Genomic DNA, 23,708 nt, shown 5'->3' with positions numbered 1-23,708 from the left:
TCATTAATAACTTGACTTCAGTTGCTGTCGCCCTGCCCTAAAGCTTTAGGGAAACTGAGGATAGCTCCTATGACCCAAAGCTTGAAAGTTTCCTAACAAAAGTACTCTGTGTCAGGTCTTTGATGTCAATTACCCCATCCTTACACCCCTCACTCTTTGGAGATATCCTGACTGCTATGTCAAAATGCGGCAGGACACCCTCCTTCCTTAGAAAATCCCAAATCCAGAGTCTCCCAATGTTATTGGTGCTCTTAATGTCACTATCCCCAATCCCCCCCCAAAAAGAATTAAGCAAGACTATTTGGGAAAGTTCTTGGAAAATGAGAGACACTCTCAAGATGCTACATAGGATTCCATACCACTAGAATATCAATTAAATCAAAATCGGTCACAAGCCAACTGAAATTATTCGAGTTAAAACTGCATGTGATAGTATCACAAAGAAGTAAAAAATGGAGATGCTGACCATCAAGGCGACACAGTCCTCTACGTGGCAGCTCAAGTCCTCTGCAGCAGGTCTCCAACCTACCTTTCACCTCTTTTGTCACCCATCAGTCCTCCTACGCTACATTCGAGTGTACCAACTCCCCCCCAAATACACCCAGCATTTCCCAACTGTGCCCCAACCTCCTGTCATTCCTTCCATCACACTTTGATACTACTGTTAGTATCCTCTCCTAGTTGAAATTCAAATTTCACCACAAATTTTGTGGCCTTTCCAAACCACAAAGTACTACCATCTCTTTTCCTTTTACCCCCTCAAAGCACTCACTGTCTGAATCACCGGTCTGACACTCAACAGCGTTCCCATTACCATATACTCAGGAATCTCATCTGTAATTTCCTTCCAGTCTTCAAGGACAGAAACATTTACCGCAGGGAGATAATGAGTGTAAAGTGTCAAGGACTTAGGCACACGTGGGTGCCAACCCGGGCTCCACCTACCCAGGCTACCTCTGGTTCCTGAAAGTTACTCCAATTCTCTGAACTTTGGGTTTTCTTCCAAACGGTGTAAGGATTAAACAGGATGATGTATATGTAAGACACAGCACAGATCCCACACCTATAAGCTCTCAAAAAGTGACTGAAGCGAGGCAGGAAATCTAATCCATGAGATATTCAATTGTCATGTAAACTTTTCAGATGAAAAAGAAAGAAGGCACCAAGTAGAGCCCCGGATTTTGATTGTAAGACTCAGGGCCATGGGCCCTGGGCTAAGAATTCACCAGACAGCTTTGATTTCCTTTCCCTTTGAAAGAGAGAACACCATCGGGGTGCCTGGGTGGCTCAGTCAGTTAAGCATCCGACTCTTGGTTTCGGCTCAGGTCACAATTTCTGGGTTGTGAGATAGAGCCCCATGTCTGACTCCACGTTCGGCGTGGAGCCTACTTAAGACTCTCTCTCTTCCTCTCCCTCAGAGAATGTACCATATACTCAACTGTAAGCATGGCCGTCAAGATGCAAGAAGACTATATATGTGCAGGAATTTAAGTGTAAGTTATCTTTCTTCTAGACCATGATGATGATGTACATGAAAGTTGGTTAGACATTCCACAAGCACAACCACGGTTATAAAGAGGTATCCTGAAGATAAGATTTTAACACTTGGATGTCTCCTTTAACCCAGCTCAGGAACACGTCCCCAAACGGATATCAAAAGTAAATCAGGAAATGAGGAAAATCACCTGACCTTTTAAGTGTCTCTAATAAACAAAAATGAAAAAGCGAAACAACTCAGAGTAGCTTCAGTACTGCATCCACTAACCACCTGCCAACCTGTCATGAATATTCAAACATCCTGGACCCTTGGGAGGGGGTATGCCCCAAAAGCACTGAGCTCTCCCCACCTCACCCCAATCAGAAGGCTCGTATTACACCCGTGACATTTACAGACTGCAAACCTGTCTGCCACACGGCAGTTTCAGTGTCCAGGTCCCCGGGGATTAATCATGCCAATGTCATCTGAAGGAAGTTTATTCTGTGGGCTGCCGTACATGCCAGGGAAGTTAGAGCTGCTCCTTTATACTCACTTTTGTTGAATTCATTTTCTCTATTCTGCATGCAAATTGCTTCTATTATAGGAAACAGCTGTTAGTGAGCACATCTTCTGGCTGAAAGTCTGAGATTTTTTTCCCACCCTCTAAAGGAAATGATTTCTTATATATTAATAGTCCCTAACAGTCTGGTTTATAAGAAACTATTTACCAATGCATACCTCAATTATTTTTAAATGCAGTTTTTTCATAAATAACAATAAACGATGTCGGTAGAGCACCCTGAGTTCTTAATTAGAAGCAAAAAGTAGAAACTTTTAATACACACTAAACATGCCAGAAAATCTGTAGCAATACACATATAAACTTACAGTCCCAATCTGAAGAAAGCCAAATCAGGCGAAGTAGTTTATTTATTTATTCAAGTATCTTATAACCTAAATCATTAACATGAGTTTCTAACCTAGTTCTTAAGAAGAAACAGGAGTTCAAACTAAGAAACATTTAGCCAGGGATAGCACATTAGACATAAAGCAATTATTGTTAAACTAACAGGACCATCTTTGGGACCACCTTTGGGACCTCCTTGTGTCACTCAGCAACACTTCTTCATTAAGAACCCCTGTTCCATCATCACTGATGCCACTGTGTCACCTTCATACAATCTAAGCACCCTAAACCCTTCAACTCATTCTTCCTCTCAATTGTTTGAGAATCAGATAATCTTAAAATCTATGTAATAAAAGTCTCAGAAGTGATTAAAGGGACGTGCATCTTTGGAAAGCCATCAAATTTTTTTAGGTGACAGTAAAGTGGGAGGATTAACATCCATTCTTTAAACTATGCAAATTAATTCAGTAGAAATCACTGGAAGCTCTCACTCCTGTCAAAATCCAGCCCAGATGTTAGCTCTTTTAGGATGTCTCCCTTGTTCGTCTTCTAAGCTTCTCGGGTTGCGCTTATCACGTGGGTGCATTTATCAGACTGGCAAGATAACACTCACTCACACCTTTCAGACTCCTCCACTAGACTGAGCCCCTTGAGGTCAGCAACCCCATTATTACTCATATCTGTAACGCCGGGCATTAACATTGAGCCAAGTAAAGCAACAAATGTTTGTTGAATAGAATTTTTAAAGACGCATGCCATGCTTCACTGATTTACCATTGCTAAAGAAGCTGCTTTCCAGGAGCACTCAAATTCCTCTCCAAACTCCCACTCCCTACAATCAACATGAACTTTTAAAAATGGGTCAAGGTGACAGAAAGTGTTCCACAGAGGAGCCTTCTCCCAAAAGCAGAGTACTCAACATGGAACTGGTTTTAATTCTGATAGTACCAGACTTCAAGAAACTGCATTAACAAATTGAGCCGGAGGATTCCCAGTGTCACTTCGAAACTAACATTATGGAGCCATAAATAAGACGTCCTGCTCCTCTCCTTCCACACACTACTGCTCACGTATTCCAAGGCTCTAACTAGGAGACATTTTCAAAATGTTCTCTTCCCAAGTGATCACATGTACCATGAAGGTCTACCAGCACACAACACTCATGCCTGAGAGACAGCCCAAGGTGTGCGTAAATAATGAGTAATTGTGGTTTTCTTCCTAAGACAGCTTCTCAAAAGTAGGCACACTCCCCATATACATATGCAGTACAATGCTAGCTATATCCATTGGCCCTTAACCTATTTTAGTTGAGCAAAAAATGCAGACAAGAAAGGAAAACACACGAAGGGGGGAAAAAAGGTCGTATTTTGGTTAACATGGAATAAGTCAAAATCTTACTCATTACCTGAGATTTTTAACATTCTTCATTTAGGAGAAAAGGGCTTCAAAAAAAACCTGTGCTTGGTACAGGGAAAAAATGTTTCTTAGATGAATAAATAAATTTGTGTTATCATAAAGTTCATATACAGACACAATAAAAAACTTAAAAGATCCCATTGTTAATCACTAAAAAAAAAGAAAAAAGAAAAAAGAAAAAGAAGGAAAAGAAGCTCTTACAGATTCAGAAGACCCTCATTTAAAACTTAAAAAAAATACCATTAGGCAATAGTTTTTTCCCTACTCCTCAGGAAAACAGCTGGTAGATTCCTCTCCAGTCTGTTTGCTTAGATACTATGATTTATGCCCATCCAAATACTTTTGTTCAGGACATGGTCCAGTTGACCATTGATAATTATTGGTTTTACTTTATTTACGGCACAGAACCCTTCAGGAAGGAACCACACTGAACTCTATATATAGACTGGTTATTACCAATGCTTTGTGCTAAATGCCCCTTCCAGTTTGAGCATTTTGGACTCCTTCCCTTCCTGCTTGAGTTCTGTCATTGCAGAGCCCCCAAGAAACAGGGGGCTGCCTGGCCCATTTCTCTGCCTTCAACTGTCCCATGTGAGCATTAAGAAGTCTAGGGTTAGCATCTAGCAGTCTGAGCACCTAACTGCCATTGAGCGTAGTAGCCTCTGCACTTGTGACATTCTGAAAAGAGCAAAAATCAACAGTTGGGTTTTGTTTTTGTTTTTATAAGCATACACACACACAGGAACACACACAGGAACACACACAAAAAGATTCTGCCATTGCTTCTATTCATCCCATTTCAAAACAGGTATTTATAAACGGCAAAAAATATTTTTCCCCTTTGGGCCACTTCCTCATTTCCCTGAAAAACGACTAAAGCTAACATCAGGCAACTTTCGAGTCCCATTGTTGAGGTTTTTACCTTGTTATGGTGGTTGTTGTTTTTAATTCAAAAGCAATTCTAAAAACCCAACTGCTTCATATGCAAAAAAAAACTGTGGCCACACAAGATAAATGTCCAATTAACTTTCACAAACTTTTTTTAAAAATCTTACTTATTTAAGACAGAGACAGAGAAAGTGACAGAGAGCAAGGTGGGGAGGAAAGGGAGAAGCAGGCTCCCCACTGAGCAGGGAGCCCGATGCGGGGCTCAATCCCAGGACCCTGAGATCATAACCTGAGCTGAAGGCAGACGCTTAACCAACTGAGCCACCCAGGCGACCCAACTGTCACAAACTTTTAGGAAACAAGCTGATACAGTTAGCTAACTGGACAGACGTGGAACACTGTCCACCTCTTCAGGATTCACCACTCAAGGACCAACTCAAATATCACCTCCTCTGGAGAGCCTTCTGCCAATACTGTAAAACAAAAATGGTAGTTTCCCTCTTCTGGGTTTAACCTCTCTTCTGGTTGATCCTATTAGCTAGTCCTATTGTATATGCTACTATCAAGCTCCATCCTCACCCTGATTTAACTCTATGTTCCCAAGAGCTATAGCTATGCCTCTAGCCACTTCTCATCTCTTATGAAATGGAGTTGAGACAATGGAACATAACTTTAGTATGAACTTCAAAGTAAGAGATGGAGCAAGCTTGGCAGTTGAGAAGAAAGGCCTGGATGGCAAGCAAAGTGTGAGCAAAGGCATTAGGAAAGTTCAACAGCATAATGGAGCAGTCACTATAAGTGGAAACACAGAAAATGATGAAGAAAAAACAGATAATATGGATAAAGTTATACTTCTATGGAGAACCTTATACCACACATACTCAGAAAGCCCAGGTGGGCAAAAAAAATGGATTATATATAAAAAAAAAGAGGGATCATTAATTTTGAAATGTTACAGAAAACTCCTAGATTTGGAAAAAGAATTCAAGACTCCAAATTGGCCATGTTGAAAAAATCTTAATGGTGAACATAAAAATGACTTCATTTGTTAGTAACTTGGAATCTTTACTTATAGACTTAGAATATTCCTAGCCTCTCTCTCCAGAAGGGGAAAAAAAGGGAGGATTTTTTTTTAATATATGCACATTTTTAGCTTTCAGAGCAGTTACATCATTACAGTCAGCAAAGCCCATCTAACAGAGGTTAAGTCAATACATTTCACCTACAGAGAATGTAACTGTGATGTTAAAACAAGAGTGACTTCGTGATCGTCTCTCTAAGGAATGTATAACAAATGAGCCAACAAAATACAAAAGTTGCCCCAAACTAGACAACATTATGAATTGTTAGGAAATACTAAATATAAATACTCAATCTTACATCTTTCACTAAAATTGATAGTACTTCTATCAACTTGCCTCACAATAACTCAGTGTATGGCACTGCTTCAAAAACTGGCCTAGTGGAAATATATTTCCAGGCTAATTCGACAGGAAATAGCAAAAGCATATCTTCAGAGAAACTGTAACTTAGGACAACCCTAATTCCTTCATTGAGAATTATTCAAATGGAAAAATCTTGAGATTTCTTTCTCAAAGATGACCATCACTTTTAAAGTTAAACCTCGGGGACACCTGGGTGGTGCAGTAGCTTAAGAATCCAACTCTTGGTTTCAGCTCAGGTCATAATCTCAGCCATGCGATCAAGCTCACCATGGAGTCTGCTGGAGCCTCTCTCCCTCTCCGTCTGCCCCTCCCCCACCACACGGGTGGGTGTGGGGGGGTGTGCGCGTGCACACACTTGCGTGCATGTTCTCTCTCAAATAAATAAATCTTTTTTAAAAAAGTTTAAAGTTAAACCTTGGACAAAATATTTTTCAGAATACCATATTTCAGAAGGTCCATCTAGAAAAGCAACATTAGTACATGGAAAATCGGTCTTCTTGAAAAGTAACTAAGACCCTCTCAGTATCCAGCAGAAGCATCTTCATTTCAGTGTGTATTACCACATCAAAAAGCTGGCCATCAGAAACACTGTTTCCCTTTTATGGCTTTTTATTATTTAACCAAATATCTAAGGAGCTATTGAAGAATCACATTTCCTAAAATAACCACCTCATGACTTCTGGATGTAGCAGAAGCAAACAACCCTTGGGACAGCCTCTGGCATCAAAGTTTTACCCAGTTTTACCCCATGTTTTACACTTGGCCCAGCTGTCACTAAGCCTGGTGCTGCTTTTTATTTAAAGGAGGAAAAAGGAGGCGCCTGGGTGGCTCAGTTGGTTAAACATCCGACTCCTGGTTTCGGCTCCAGTCGCGATCTCAGGGTTGTGAGATCAAGCCCCATGTGAGGCTGGCTCTGCACTCAGTGGGGAGTCTGCTCGAGATTCTCCCTCTCCCTCTGCCCTCCCCGCCCACCCAACCCCCATCCCGCACTCACTCGCTTCTCTCTCTCAAATATATAAATATTTTTTAAAAAGGGGGGGGGGGAATGTAATGTCTTCGCTTATAAAATTATCCTATTTTCTCATTCATAGTAATTCAGTTTTTCTCAAGAATATTAGCCTAATTAATTCAAGCTAACAGGAACCATATAATCATAGGGCTACAAAGATATGGTGGAATTCTTGCTCTCGAGCAGATGACGATCGAGCCAGAGACACTGTTGCCTGAGTACATACTCTATGCCTGAGAAAAGACAGAGTAATGAACACAACTGACATGACCTCTGCACATATTAAACTTACATCCAGTGATGAGAGACAGGTTGGGCAAGGAGGAAAGAACACACATCAAGAAAATATTGAGAAAGTATTGAGTAACAAGTGCTATGGTGGAAATGAAGCAGGCTGGTGTGAGGAGAATGGAGAGCTTTTTATTTTACATTAGTATTCCCTTCTCTGAGGAGGTGACCTTTAAGCTGAGACCTCTGTTGGATCAGGAGGAAACAAGTGCTATTTATGTTGCTTAGAGAGGAAGTTATGAAAACAACCTAAGGAAAGTCTGTCCTTACTGTTAGCCTCCAGGGCTGCTTAGCCCCTCACCTGGATTTTCTAGCTGAGGTGAAGGCACTTCCTCCTTCCTCAACATCGCCTGCTTGGACTTCTCTTCCATCCTGAATTCACTATTTAACACTCACATAGGTTTGGCTATTCTGATTTCACAACCTTATTTCTCCAATCTTACATTCTCCCAATGCTACAAATTTCCAAGAAAACACCATATCTACTTATAAAATCTTCATTATGATTCTTCGTTGTGAAGGTTTTATAGGTATCAATCTTGGGAATTGTATTACCTAATCTTAAGTGATATATACATACATACAAATATATATAATATATATATTTAAAAAAGTTTATATATATATATATATATATATATTTATTTATTTATTTATTTATTTATTTAAATCTTTTCTTGAAATCTCAGAATTCTTACACACAGTACAGAAGGAAGTGTCTAGACTAAGGAACACCAGCCTTAAAAAGCAATGGATTTTAAATGCAATTTGAGAAAAAGAAAGATCGCAAATGAAAAGCTGTCTACTCAAGGGGAGGGAAACCGCACTACAAGGAGAACAATCACAGGAGTCAGGAGAGAAAGGAATAGAGTGATGCCATGCAAAATAAGTTACAATTTTCTCAAACACATAGATACTCTTTTGAAAGGGATACTTTAACTGAAATAAAAAATGTTCCTTTAATAAGTGCACAGTGTATAAGAGCCACTTTGAAATGTGTTGCCCCGTTTTCTTGTACAGCATACAATTCCATTTTTAATACTTGCTAAATTCATACTTGCTAATTAATTTTTACTTTATCCCTTTCAGGAGGAAAAACAAATGCGTCCAGGGAAGGAATGAAAACTGTTCTAACTTCAGAGGAAGGGTGAGGGACAAGATTTCTTTTCAACATCTTGTAGGCTCTACTTTGTGTTTCAGTTTAGCATTTGGCACAGAGAGAGCCTATCCAAAGTATCTTAATTGATTTAAGCTCCATTAGATATTACAAATGAAGACCGAATGAGGGTGAAGCTCATACGGAGGCAATGGTTTAAACCTTGTGCATACAGGAATGTGGTTCCTGTCTAGCCTGATGATCTTTGTATCTCCTCAAATAGACCAGGGAAATTTTCTATCACCACCCTTCTAAGGCAAGGATTTTCAAACTATGCTCCAGGAATCCCTACAGCCCTGTATACTGCTTTCACAAAAGCAATAAGGTGTTTGTCCCAAACAATGAAAACTTAAACAGCCTGAGGACCAATCTTGAGTTTTAGATACAGTATTAGGGTCCCTTTGGGATTATGTGAGGGGAAAAAATAAAAAGTGACTCACTGCAAACAAAATCTGACACTATTGTTTAAAAGTACATTATAAAAATTAACCTATATCATCAAAGTCAATCTTCTCTTACAGAGTATGATTTTTTGCTTGCTCCTACAATACATGGTAGTGATCTACTATTTTCCGCCTATGCTGACTATAAAAGTGGGCTACATCGATTTCTCAGTTTGATTTGTAGCTCTAACAAGTCTTTGGGCTAAACAGAAAGAGACAAGAACAGGAAAAAAACAGCTCCTACTCTTCTTTGTAGGCCAGATTTTACAAAATACCTTCTGATTAACAAATGCAGTGCTAATTGCATGGGACTTCTCATGGTCTCTGAAATCCAGGAATTACTTAGAGGAGGAAACAGTACAAATATAAATGAAAGAGAAATCAGAAGTGACTCACAAAAACTATTAATAGCCAGTATTCTAGATAAGAACTCACAAACTGAAAAGCTTAAGGGACAAACCAGGGAGCAGCAGAGAGTCAGTCATTGGTTTAATTTTGGCTTGTTTAAAGAAAGTGGGTATGATAGTGTCCCCGAAAACAGGGAGAAAAGAACACTGTAATGACTAGGAGTGATTCTAGAAAACGCTAATGAGGAAAAGATTAAAGTACAAACTGGCATGTTTGAGACACCCGCCACTGGATGGGTAACTGAATTAGGTATTTCTTCATGGCTCCTTTCAATCTTGAGATACTAAACAGTTTTCTAAAAGGAAGGTTAAAAAAAAACTGGATATTGGTAAAGAATTTGGGAGCCAATGACTAGTAGCTTTAATCTCATTTGGAAATAACAGAGAATCACTTACTCTTTTGAGAACAGAAAGAAGGTATCCAAATAACGCAGAAGGCACACTGACCATGGCTCCAAATAAACCAAGGAGAATGGGAAGTGAAGAAAATTGGGACGGAGCATGACGAAAGAGGAGGAAAAGAAGGCTAAAGGTTAAAATGCCACCATACCCCAACTATAAGCACGATGAAAGTTCTCAAGGATACTGCTGAAGCTTACTGTATGAATCATAAAAGTGTTTACTAACTTAAACCACAACAGGCTGCATTTCGTGGCAAAGGAAATTGTATGTAATGTGGAGACAGAGCTTAGTGGTCAAGAGCCAGAGCTTTTAAGAAGCCCTTTGGTTCAGATTCCACCTTGGACCCACACGTAATACATTCTGTTCTCTCAGTTATAAAAATGGAGCTAAAGTGATTACCTACATCATATAGCTCCTTAAGCTTTACGAGAGTATTCATGCTAAAGACATAAGTGAGATAATCCCTATAAAGCTTCTGACACTTTCTGGAAACTAGAAATCATCCAGTTACCTAACAGCAATCAAATTCAAACTGTAAGCATTAGAGAACTCATTTTGGACTGCTGCAAAAATCTGCCACCCCCCAAAAAACAAATATAATTTAAATATACATATTTACATGTAAATATACATATTTATAATCAGTTTAATTAAACATTCTTAGACCTGGTTTTATTGCTGGCCTTCCAGGTTCTGGACCGGGATAAATGAAAAAAAGAAAATCGTCTTCTTTTTGGAACTCTTCCAGCTCAATCCACCACCAACAGTACTAGCAGTCGGTCTACGTCTACACTGTCCACCCACTTCGAACTCCTAACGCTCTAGTGAGGGCACACTGTGAAAAAGGCAGTAAATAAAGCTTCCCACATTGTGTATTACAAAACAGCAACACAAAGATACTGCAATAAAACAAACAAGTAGAAAATACAGACGTAGGGGCGCCTGGGTGGCTCCGTCGGTTAAGTGTCTGCCTCCTGCTCAGGGTCCTGGGATCGAGCCCCGCGTCGGGCTCCCTGCTCAGCGGGGAGCCTGCTTCTCCCTCTCCCTCTGCCTCTGCCTACAGCTCCCCCGCTTACGTGTGTACTCTTTTTTTCTGTCAAATAAATAAATAAATAAATAAAATCTTTTTTTAAAAGACACACACAAAAGAAAGAAAAGAAAATATAATCTGAATTTGAGTCCTGTGGTGTAGCAAAAGAAAAATCAGCAAGGAGTTAAGAAACATGGTTCTGGCTCCATTTCTACCCCAAACTCACTATATGACCTTCGGAGAGTCCCTCTGACCACTAGCTCCAGACCCTCCCTGGTCACATGAGGAACCATTCCACTTCAGAGGTGGGTTCTACATCTAAAATCCTAGTATTCCAATGACAAGTCCTAATGTGCTACTTCTTTTTTTTTTTTTTTTAAGATTTTATTTATTTATTTGACACAGAGAGAGTAAAGCAGGGGAAGCAGCAGGCAGAGGGAAAGGGAGGAGCGGGCTCCCTGCTCGAGCGGACTTCCTGCTGAGCAGGGAGTCCGATGTGGGGCTCGATCCCAGGACTCTGGGATCACAACCTGAGCCGAAGGCGGATGCTTAACCATCTGAGCCACCCAGGCGCGCCCCTAATGTGCTACTGCTATCTGAACTCAAGGCAACGGCATTAAGTATCGTTACTCTTAACGATACTCTCTTAAGTATCATTGCTTAAGGATAAACCATCTATCAGTTAAACACCTCATCTGCTATAACACAATCAGGAAAGTGGAACAAAACAAGCAAAAGAACAATAAAACCAAAACAAAGAACCAGAATCACACAATTTTTTTTTAAATATTTCCTGGTAAAGCCTTTTTCTTAAAGCAGAACTTTATTTTTATTAGACCAATAAATAAGTGAATATTTAATTTCCTTAATGGAGGCTGTCCCATGCCTCCCCCCCAAAAAAAATCTATAAATTAGATTTTCATCTTCTTGTTTCCATTTCAATTATGAAGTCAGATTAAACCCACCGAGTAAGACCCTGTTTTACATGTATAAATCAAACTAGAAATCTGATTCCTCAGGATCTTGATATAATTTAGTTATAGCATTACATCAACTCCAGTATTAAGGAATGAAAGATCAGAACATATGGCAGCATTGATGAGAAACACCATGCTCTTAGAAAGCTAAAGTAAGAAATTAAATCAACTGTTTGCGTATTAGGAATAGCACATTATGTAAAAAGCCCTTGAGTGTTATGATTTTACTATATATTGCACTTGTAACACTCTTGTTCTTAATCACACTGAAACATATTACATTGCTTTTTAAATGGCATGCACCGTAACACAATGCACTCAATCTTAATAGTATTCCAGAGCAGCAAGCCCATATGAAAGATAGGTTGATGAATAGGTTTATGCCCTATTCAAGGAGATGAAACAGCTCAATAGAAAGATTAAAAAAGGCTCCTGCCAGTGGCTGAATCTTAAAGTCAAAGAGAAGAACACAACTCAAACCAAATGTTACAGGCAAAGGTCAAACAAGAGAATAATTAAGACCCTAACTTGAAGAGCTAGCTAATGTTCATTCATTCAGTGTAAATCAGAAGAAAAATTCCTCCTCTTAAAGTGTGATCGTAATAAGTTTCACTGAGTCAGTTCCAAAAGATAAATTATAAAACTGAATGAAGATGAGCTACGTCCCAAAACAACCTTTACAGGGAACTGCTCCTCTTATGAAACTAATGAAGCTTGCATGCAAAATTACACAGTAAAATCATTAATATCACCCTTCTAAAATTAATTCTAGATTTATTAAATATCAAATATTAATAGAAATATAAAGTTTGCTAAGAGCCTTTCAGTTCATTTTTTGTGGAATTCTATTATAGCCTAATTCATATATACATATATATTTCATATATATTTCATATATATATTTCACATATATTTCATATATATATTTCATATATATATAAAGATGAAGTTTACAAAGGGTAAACTAGCAATTTATGTTTCCTGAGTACTTTTTCTGTTTATTGACTTGAATGTCCAGCCACCAGTCCCAACCTATTCTAACAGGGGATCTAATTAAATGGGTGCTATTTCTCTCCATGTAAACGTACTACGTACACAATGGAAATACTAACTCAGCTATAAGAAAATTTGGGTGAGTTATAAAATAGTGCTAAAACAATAGGAAAAAGAAAAGTTGCTTATCATGCTTGTAAATATTTTGGAAGCATTATAATCCCATCTGGAGAAAAACCTGGTTTATTTAAATTTATCATAAGACAACAGGTACATCTGTGTTTTATAAAAGTCATTCTCCTCGTGTGCGGTCATATCCTATGTGGAAAACCCACTGTCTCATTTAGTTTCTCTTCCAAATGGTCACATTTTTTGGACAATAACATCTAATTAGGATGGCATGTAAATGAACTAAGTAAATCGTGTGAATTAATACACACATGCTTGTATCGTGCCCATGGAGCAAATACAATCAACCAGAAAAGGACCACCAAAAAATCAAACAACTTTTCCAACTCTATTAACTCCTTTTCCTTGTAATTCTATTTGCATGAAGAAATGCTTAGAGAGAAACTCTAAGTCCAACTGACCATAGTCTGGGGTCAGGGAGGGTGGAAACTAAACAATATAACTTGAAATATCACAAAAAGAAGTGTTTAATGTTTTAAAATGATGATTTATTTATAAATAAATACAATTGTTCTCATACATACTCCTACCCCTCCAGATAAACACATACCATACACTGCAAAGAAGTCATTTTCTTTCCTACTTATGACAAAGAGCAGTAAGGTATTTAAAGACAGAAAATTTCAAATAATTTCTTCCTTAGAGATAATAAAAGTATGATTTATTTAACACCCTTCACCAAGTCCCTGAAAGATCGCTGATGTCACATAAATCCATAATGTAAGGAAATAAGTAGCCCAAGAGCCCTGCCAGCCACCCCTTTTTACAGATGGAATATGACAACTTAAGCAATTTACCCAGAGGTCAGGGAGCTAATTCCTGGCATTCAATCAATACATATTTATTAATGGCTTCTTTGCCCAGCACTCTGTGCTGGATGCTTGGATGAAAAGTTACTTTCTTCTTTGTGCTTATTTGTGTCTTCTCATTACTATAATAAAAAAATGTTTAAAACAATAACGTGATGCGGAATGAAGTTAAGAGAAATTCAGAGAAGAGCAAGGTTTCTAGAATTTGAAATATTTAAAAGTCAAGGAGAACTGAGATCAAGTTTTCTACTTATGTATACCTTCCACTATACACCTTTTCCTATGGGGGGAAAAAAAAACCCAATATGTTCATAGTTGAATTCTGTAGAGAAACCAGATTTAGAGCTAGCAAATCTGTGTTCTCTGCCTGGCTCTGACATTTCCTAGCTCGAGTAACTAACTTTAGGCATGTTACATAACTTCTTTCTACCCCAGATTCTTCTATCCCTAAAATAACAAAAAGCATCACTGTGCACATCCAATGTAGTATTTTAGGTATGTTACGAGAAAATCATTTTCTAAATGCTAAATGCCTACCAAACATTAGTCTTAACACATGACTATTTTGCCAACAGTTATGCATACTTCCACTAAATGGAGTCAAAGAAAAGATGCCATTTAGCCAAACTTTCTGTGTAACGAAGAGGTAGGTGTTAGACATTAAAAATACAGTCCCTGACCTTAAGAACACCTCCCACCATTTTATGGGTATAGGACTCTTACAGGATGTGGATATTATGCTCCATCACCAATAAAGCAAGGAACCTGAAGATCTCAAAAAAAAAAAAAAAAAAAAGATTAGGCTAACACGATTCTGCTAAACTATTAAGATTAAATTAATGATCTAAATTTGAAAGTTTCTTTGACAAATATGGTTTACTAGGGCTTCGTATTTTAGTTTAACACTTCCGTCCTCACTCCATGGCTTTCAATCCCAGCTTCATTTAGATAATGTGTTACGGCTACCAAAATGTATGTTTCCAGAGATTTGTGTAGATATTAAAAACCACAATATTATTTAACTCTATTAGGATTTTCATTTGCCTTAAATTTATTGAGGTAACAAAAACTATATTAAAAAGCTAATAAGCAAATTTTTCAAGTCACTAATGGATTTTTGTGGGGTAGGTTCATCCTCTGTGATTCCCAGCATCACTACCTAATTATTTGCAAAACAAGTGTGTTGCTAGCCCTTCACTGACTCCTTTCACAAGCATGGCACTTGTTACACACCAGGACTAAAAATAAACATGAATAAAATAAGGGCTTATCCTCAAAGAAATCGTAGTTATTAGGTATTTTGGGTCCAGCTCTCTAAATTTCAACTTAAGCCCCCTCCCCACCCATCCCCAGGTTGTAACAGTAAATGAAAGTGCCCCATCTAGTAGCAATAGTTCATTTTCTGGATGGAACAAAGGTCTATGGTTTTATGCTATCCATAGAGAAAGCGCATGCATGTTTCTAACGTTGCAGTTCTTATTAAAAGAAAAACTGTGCATAAGCTATAATACAAATACTAAGTAAGCCAAATTAAGAAATACATTAAGTTCTAAATATAACATTTCCTTAATATTAGTTCAGTAACTTAACGACAATTCGATCTTTTAGTCAACCAAAAGTCAGATACCCTCACTAACAAACCAATTCTTTCCATTCTCTGTGGTGTTACTAACACAAGGAGGAGGAAGAGGAGGAGGGTGGGGGGAGAAGAAAGAAGGAAAAGAAGAAAAAACAAATCTTAGCTAAAGCTCCATTAGTTTAATTACACTAGAGCAGTGGTCTCTGGATCAGCAACGTGAACATCACCTGGGAAACTCGTGAGCAATGCCAGTTCTCCGTCCCTACCCAGACCTCTTGAATCAGAAACGCCAGGGTACGTAGGCCCCAAGGATCAATCTTTCAGGCAATCTGATGCCTGCTCAAGTGTAAGAGCTGCTGCCCTAGAGATGGGTCTCACACACTCACCCTCGTCCAAGCAGAGTGGCTCTCTCTGTCTGTGATTCAGTTGTTTTCATTGCTTCAGTTACACAAGCTGTCTCTTCCTCCACCAATTGGGTAAGTTACTTCCCTCATCCCATAAATTACACCATTTTCTAAAACGTCACTATTTTTGAAAGGACTGAAGGACTGTGTATAATTATCCCCTAAAATTTTTTTCCAACACTATTCAAATAATACAAAAATTCTTAAGACGCTTGGTTTCACCAACTGTATTTGGAAAAAAAAAAAAAACAAAACAGAATGAATGACAAAACAAAATTCTCAAGAGTAAGCTTATGATTCTTAATGTGATAATAGCACGAAAGGTAGGTCTGTTTACTGCTCGTACAGATCCTGCCAGGAAAACATGGACAAGGAACTTTCTAAACATCAGAAGCTAAACAACAGTTGCTTTTCATTGGTTGGCAAGGAGTAGGGCTGGATCCAAAATTCAAGCCTAATCCACCAGATAATATGCAAACTTTTCCCATAAGAAATGTCAAGAACAGAGTAATCCCATAATGTCACTGCTATGAAAACCATAATCCCAAAAAAATAAAAAAGCAAAAAACAACAAAAACCCAACTGTGCTAATAAACTCAAAGAGCAAAGTAGCTGCAGGCTGTTTAACAGTAATGGACTCAAAGCCTGGCCCATGTACAACAATGAAGCACAATACATAAATAATTGTTGTGCAACTTGCAAATTACTACTGTACTTTCTAGTCATTGCATAAGTAGAATTTATTGTACCACGCTCTTGACGTCTGTTCCTAGAAGGCTAGAGATGATGCCCAATAGAAGTGTCAAATGCCTAGAGACATGGAATAAAGTTGATTCCTTTAACTGATGATAAAATAACCAGCCCCTTGACACACGGGGACTCTGACCTTGCTGCAGCTGCTTCTGATTTGCAAGTGTTGGCTGGGAGTATCTTTTTCTGTCTCTTGGCTCCTAAACTTGCAATATATCATTTCTGAGGACCTTGACATTATTTCTATAACTCTTTAATTATTGGACTGATTTGAAACAAAAGATTCCTCGGTAACTTAAACTCAAGACCACACAGAAACTTTTATAATAACCTACTTAAATAAATGAGTTGAGTAAATTGGAGAAGGGGGTTTGGAGGAGTGGTAAAGAGCTTGCATCTGTTATAATGTAAATGCTGGCTAAATTTAGAAGGCTAGAACACCTTGACAATTAGCTTTGGGTAGATATTAATGACCAAATGCAGCTGTGAGCACTTTCATTTTCAATGACTAGCTGACCCACAAGTTATATTTATTATACTAAGCCAATTATTTGTCAAGTCCTTGCTTATAAATGTACCTACCCTATCTTGTCAGTCTGGTTCCTGTACATGAATGTCCTCACTCATATTCTACAAGCCTCAGTCTACCCCCAAAACCTTCTGCCTTCATTTAGGAAAGACCTTGAGCACCACATCTTAGCTTCTATACCATCCTGATTTGATTTCATCTTACACAGCCTCCTCTCTGATTTAGTTGTTAGCTCAAGAAGACAGTGCCCTACAAGCACTTTGACCAAATAGGGGGAAAAAGCAGACCAAGTAACTGTCCTAGGACTCTAATTTATTGAGAGTAATCTTCTCCCACAGCTTGTAAAGGGATTCTGAAGGCAACCACCATGAAAAGCACTTTAAATAAACATACTCATTTGCAAGAAAATGCTCTAAATATTTCTATTCTAAATCCCATCCGGACTTGTTGAATATTTTTAAATGGTTGATAGGTGCAGACAACAGTGTTCTAGCCAATGGAGGCCTTTATTGTTATAAGTCAATATCCGAGACTTGTGGCTGACCTAGAATAACTTGATTCTATGAATTCACCAAAAGACTATGAGCCTAGTATAATGGCCACTTATCAAGCCAAAGCTTTGAGGCTACTTGACATTATAAAGCAATGGCAAGAGAAAAGGAACAGAAAGAATGAAAAATCCATTGCCTTAAGAGTTGATTCATGCATTTTAAAGGTCGGTGTGATTTATACAACCTTAAGGCTCAAGGTGAAGTTACTTGTGCTGATGGGAAGGCAGTCTAGAAAGCAAAAATTCAAACACAGCAGAAATGCCAACCATTTGATTGGTAATGGCTTTGCTTTCTACAGTAACTTCTTATAATGTGAAAGAGGGCAGCTAAACAGATATCCCTCAATAATCTACCTTTAAAAAGTCACATCACATACCACTAAGTCTTTACAAATTTTTACAAAGATTCACATCAAATCTCCCCTCCTAGAAGCCACCCTGCATTTTCTTAACTTGATGGTATAATTTCAAACTCTGAACTGTTGCACTAAAAAAAGCACAAATCACCTCTGGTTAAGAAATATGCAAGAACGTGTTAACGTATTATAAACAATTTCATACAACCTGCTACTAGTAGACTGCTGTATTAAAATGAGTCATGCATATTAAAGACAATCCAACAGGATCAGAAATACATCAATTACAGTTGATTAAATATGGTGCTTGGCTCATTTAAAAAAAAAAAAAAAAAAAACTAGCCCAAAGTCCTTGGGTCAGGTATGGAAGGCCCCATTTTCACATTAGTTTTATGGAAAAATCACACCGGACTTTCATTCCTTTGATTTACATTACCTACCTTTTCCAGGAATTTAGTATACCCTAAGTATGAGGGCTACCGATCCACTAAAGTGGAGTCCTCCTCCGAAATACAGATATTTGATTTTGATGGGTTGAAGGTAGCCATACCAGTAAAGCCACTAGTCAGGGTGTTATTTCAGTTAGCAACAAAACTGTCCTACTGGAGCTAACCACACATTTTACTAATGCATATTTTCCTAAATAGCAAGCAAGAGAATGCTACCTAAAAATTTTCCCAAATGTTCCAAAAACAGTTAGGAAATGACTATCCCAACATTAATGCTTCTATTTGGAGAAGACATTTCTGGATAAAATGCCTTACGATAAATAAGGCTAACAAAACAGAAGGGAAAACTACTACACACTCTTTTGGTTTTGTGCCATCTTCTCTATGAGTACTAAAAAGCCAAGCCAGTGGGTTTGTTTTCTAAACAAGCTAGAGAGACCCAAATCAGAGAAATACTTCTAAGCAGAGTCCCCAAGACAGCAACTCTACTTTGATGAATGTATCTCAGAGTCAAATGCATCATGTAGCAAGAGTTCTTCATAGACTTCAGCATACCTCATCCACATGTTTCTCCTTTATTATATTATGCAAATATAAGTTATAGCAGCAGCCACTTGTAACATAGTACCAAAAACCCCAATGAATTTACATCTTTAAAATAAAGTAATGGCACCTTGATTCAAAAGTCATGGAGGAACAGATGCCAGGACAAATGATAATATATAGCTCTAAACCAAAAATTTAACAAAAAGTTCACAGAATTATACAGGAAATTCTATTAATCATATCATACCTGGTTGAAATTCCTTGGAAATGCCAATGAAACCCAATCTTCTAAGTGTTTAAAATGAAAAACATTTTACATTCTAAGACAATATCTTATCCTGAAGCCCCTCTATTTCTATCTAAAAATAAGTGATGTCTTCATCCTAAAGACATTTCCTTAATTTCTCAACATTAAGCACAAATTTTTAATAATGAATAGATAAAATTATCAACTAGCTAAAATATCATGGTTTAAATTCATACCAATTACCATAGAGTATATTAAGGAATCTACCCTTAAAAACAAAAAGTCTTTACTATCTGTGAATAAAGGCCAGGCTTCAAAACCTATGGTCTTTTGTTTTTTCCATCATGTTATAAACATGCTATGAATGGTCTGACAGACAGTTTCACCTTTGATTGAACCAACTCTGACTACAACAGGGATATGGACTTTTGTCTCCTCCCTTCCCTGGGGCCTAGTGGGATAAATGCCGGAGGGATTCCACACAAGCTTTAGATGTCTTGGACTTAGACCCTATTTGTTTTGGAACCATGGGTTCCTTTCTTATTAAATTCTTCTATTTGCCAGGAGAAAACTGCAATAAAAATGTTCAAGGTTTGTTCCATCAGTCATGATAGGAAATTTCAAGGCCTTTTTTGTTTTCTTTTTAAGGCAATAAACTCCACAAGGTGCTTACACTTTGTTGGTTTGTTTTGTTTTGTTTGTTTTGACTAGTATTTGAGACGGAATGTGAAACAGAGGTTCTGGTGTACAGAGGCACTGGGCTACGGACCCTGATGAAGTCTCACATCCCCGGTTAAAAGTCTTTGAAAGTAGACGTCCCCAACATGGAAACAAACTCCGCCACCCAAAACTGAAGCTGGCTATCAACCTTTCGGAGCAGAAAGGATGATAAAAGCGGACAGAAAAAAAACCCTCAGAAACCTCTCCTCTCCTACCTGCTCTGGGACCCAAGGCCCAAGCAGAGCAACATCATTTCTCCCCAGGACTCAGTTCCTTCTATAAAACGAGGGGTGGAGCTGGTGTCTTTCCGCCTCCACCGTCCTATTCAATGACACACTGCGAGGAACTAATCCGAATGCTGTGTGTTGCAGCTGCAAGCTCACTTTTACCCTAAAATGAGATGAGCAATCATGGGGATATAAAAGCTACAAAGAAAATCACAAAGAAAAAGGAATATTTTCTATGACTGTATGTTTCATAGATTACTAACCCGTAAAACATTTAGGGTTTTTTTTTTAAGTGGGTAGCAGAGGAAGTGCTGTTCCAGCCTTTGCCAACTTCATCCCTATTTATGACTTCCCAAGTAAGAAGTCCAATCATCATCTGGGCTGCATCCAGAAAAATACAGCCTTGTTCAAATACAAGGATATCCTCAGCCCTGCCTTAGAACTGAGTGAGTATGGCTATGGTTCCAGCAGGACAAGGAGCAAGAAGGTGCTTTGCAGCCCATTGGTGATCTGGAATTCTTACTGCAGTAGCTGCACTGGGGAGTAGCTGCACTTGGGAAGTAGCTGCACTGGGGAGTAGCTGCACTAGGGAGTAGCCCCTTGCTCCTCTACCTCTGCAGTCTTCCCTCTGATATGTGAACTGAAGTTAACATGACATACTTTGCCATGTTTACAGGGCTCTATAAACACTGCCGGCTCTCACTGAAGAGGTGCACAGAGGAGAGGGGAGGTGAATTCTGTGAAAACAGAGTTGTTGTGTCTTGTGCAGCACCGGACTCAGTGCCACGCACCATACATAGCACAGAACAGGTGCTCAATAACCACCTACCAATTGACAGACACGCACCTCTTGAAAGTAAGCCAGAATTGTGACCCAGAATTATGGCTGGTGAACTGCAGGGTGTGACACTGTACCCTGTCCAGGTCTCATGAAGCCCTACCGGTCTAGGCTCAGAGAGACCGCAAACGTCTTCCCTTCTGCGGCAAACTTTCGCTGCACTTAAGACACAGCTCCAGAAGATGAAAAGAGCACAGGACTGGGAATAAGACGACCTGGTTTCAAATTCTAAATCCACCACTTAATAGCTATGACCTGGGGCAAGTCACTTTAACCTCCCAGGCCTCCTCCTGTGTGACGAGGGACTACTACTTTACTTCACAGTCTAGTTGCATTTGGAAATGAGGCCGTATTTGTGGCCAGCACCTGGAGGGAGGGAGGGAGAGAGGAGAGGAGCGAGGGGGAGGAGGGAGGAGGGCTGGCTTCTGCAGAGGTGCAGTCCCACCTCTAGGAGCTCAGAACCCAGTCTCCACAGAGGGCTCCGAGGGGAACGGCAGCTGTCCCCATGTACTTGAGACTCCGACAAGAGATTGACAGCACCTCATGACAGTCTGGATTTGAAGGCTCTCGATTAAAGAGATCCTGCTCTGCCCTCATCTGGCAGGGCCTGAATTTGTTTTCTCATGCGATTCCTAACATGACGGAAAATTACCGAGGGTGGGGGGGGTTGGTGGATCATTTGGAAGGAACTGCTTAAAATGGTTTCCTCTGTAAGTTTAATGTTCTAATATGACATAATGCTGTTGGCTGTTTGGGGGTTTTTTAGGGGGTGGGAGGGGAGTTGCTGGCTCTCTATATGCTTTTAGGTTTCTTAGGAAAGTTTTTAACTTTGTACTTGCACCCCAAGGCAATTACTGTGAAGGGTGCCTTTTAAGCTCTACACCTATTTCCCTAATTCATTTGCTTTTTATGCTGTTACTGCTGTTGGCCTCTTTACTTCTAGAGCAAACTATGTGTCTTTTTTCCTATAGCTTATTTTTATTATTATTATTATTATTTTTTACAAGAGGGAATACGGGTGATCCCCTGCCCCTGCCTCAAACAAATCCTGAAAAAGAAACCAGAAGATTTTCAAATCAGTGCCCCGTTCTAAGCTAAGACCTTCCCTTGGGAGGAACTAACCCATTTGACTCAAAGGAAGCAGTTCAGAGACAGGAGAAAAAAATAAAAGCTTAAAGTCAGGTACTATGGTTTAAAGTTCTGGGTCGCCCCTAACTGGGTAAGTATGACATTTCAGGTTAAGTCACAACTTTCCTGTGACTCAGTTTCCTTAACTTGACATGGGCAGTAGTAATTTGTCCTAGCTTGCTTTCTGAGGATGCTGTAAATAACACCGTTTTGAAAAGTAAAAGTATACTAGAAGTTAAAGGTATCAAGATCCACATCTGAAATGTCACACAGATAACAATACTCATTTGTGGATATAACCAAATTTGAATAAACTTGTGAAATATTTTTCAGAGAAATAACGTACCGCAAAGGTTCAACTCCCGTAACTTATAACAATGCTGCAGGACATATAATACAATAGGATGAATTATGTGCAAGTGTGAGTAGAAATTATCTAAAGCCTGTGCTCTGAACCACTGCAACACAATACTTCCCCAGTGCTGAGTTAAGCTTCTGGTGTCCTTCAAACATAAAATCTGAAAATATCACAGCCTATAATAAGGTGCAGTCCTTTCTACAAATACAAAAGGTATTTTATCTGTTCCCTTCCTTTGCCAAACCCTGGATCTTCTCTCCCCCTGCCTTGGTCTTTGGAAAGCAGATTTAAGGCAACTAAGTAAGCAAAATGTAGAGGAAAAAATACCAGAGCTAAAATAAAATCAAAAGTTAGCAGGAACAAACCGTTGCTGCTTCCTTGACAGCCACACCGTAGGCCACAAACCTGTGGGGGCAAAGTGGGGCCTTTCCATTTCAATCCTTCCTACTTCTTCAAAGAAAGAGGGCCTAGAAATAAATAAGCATGGGAAGTAGCTCCTCCACTAGCCCCCCGGACAAGGCCTCCACCGCTTTCACTCCTGGCTCCTTGCCTTTCATCTGAATGCTTCTAGTTCTGGAAGTTTCCCTTCGTGGGAACAGATCCACTTGAGCCATCCTTAGGCTGAGTTGAGCAAAGACAAATTTCCGTATGGAAACTCCACAATGGTGGACTGACAGTTCCAGACAGAGCTGGTGTGCTGCTGACCTATTTCATCAAAGCTGCCTTTGCCAAGAGGGTCAGGATTCCTTCTCCTCTATGTTGGAGAGACAGCCTCACCGTGTGGGCTGGTCACTTCAGAACAATTTTGCTCTTTAAGACACAAGTGCATTTCTGTACAGCCCAAAAGAATCAGAAAGATGACCAGTTAATTCACAAAGGACTCTTGCACTAACTCACTTGACAAGCCTTTCTATCCTTCTGGGAGCAAGAAAAGGCCATCCAGTAAGAACCCATTTAGCATCTCAGAGTGCCTCACGTAGTTACAGGTAGACAGTAGCTGCTCAATTAGTTCTCTACTGACCGCCTATTTATTAAGTGCTAGGTGCTACAAATACAAAGATAGCTAGAGCCGAAGGACTCTGTTCAAAGAACAAGCCTGTAAATAAATCATTATAATGTCAGGATTGCAGTGTTAGCAGCAGTGGCAAGGTGTGAAGGTAGCACCCCCCCACAAAAAAAATCACAGTGGGT

General features: G+C 39.2%; 1 protein-coding gene across 2 annotated transcripts in view; it reads right to left on the bottom strand.

Moving 5' to 3' along the window:
* Positions 1–23,708, bottom strand: part of MLLT3 (MLLT3 super elongation complex subunit) — a 268,030-nt gene that overhangs the window by 119,614 nt on the left and 124,708 nt on the right. The gene's annotated exons all lie outside the window — the stretch shown is intronic.

Source organism: Ursus americanus, chromosome 18, assembly GCF_024610735.1.
Source record: "Ursus americanus isolate L20-20 chromosome 18, mUrsAme1.1.p, whole genome shotgun sequence".
Lineage (NCBI taxonomy): Eukaryota > Metazoa > Chordata > Mammalia > Carnivora > Ursidae > Ursus > Ursus americanus.
This window is presented reverse-complemented; position numbering and strand designations above follow the sequence as displayed.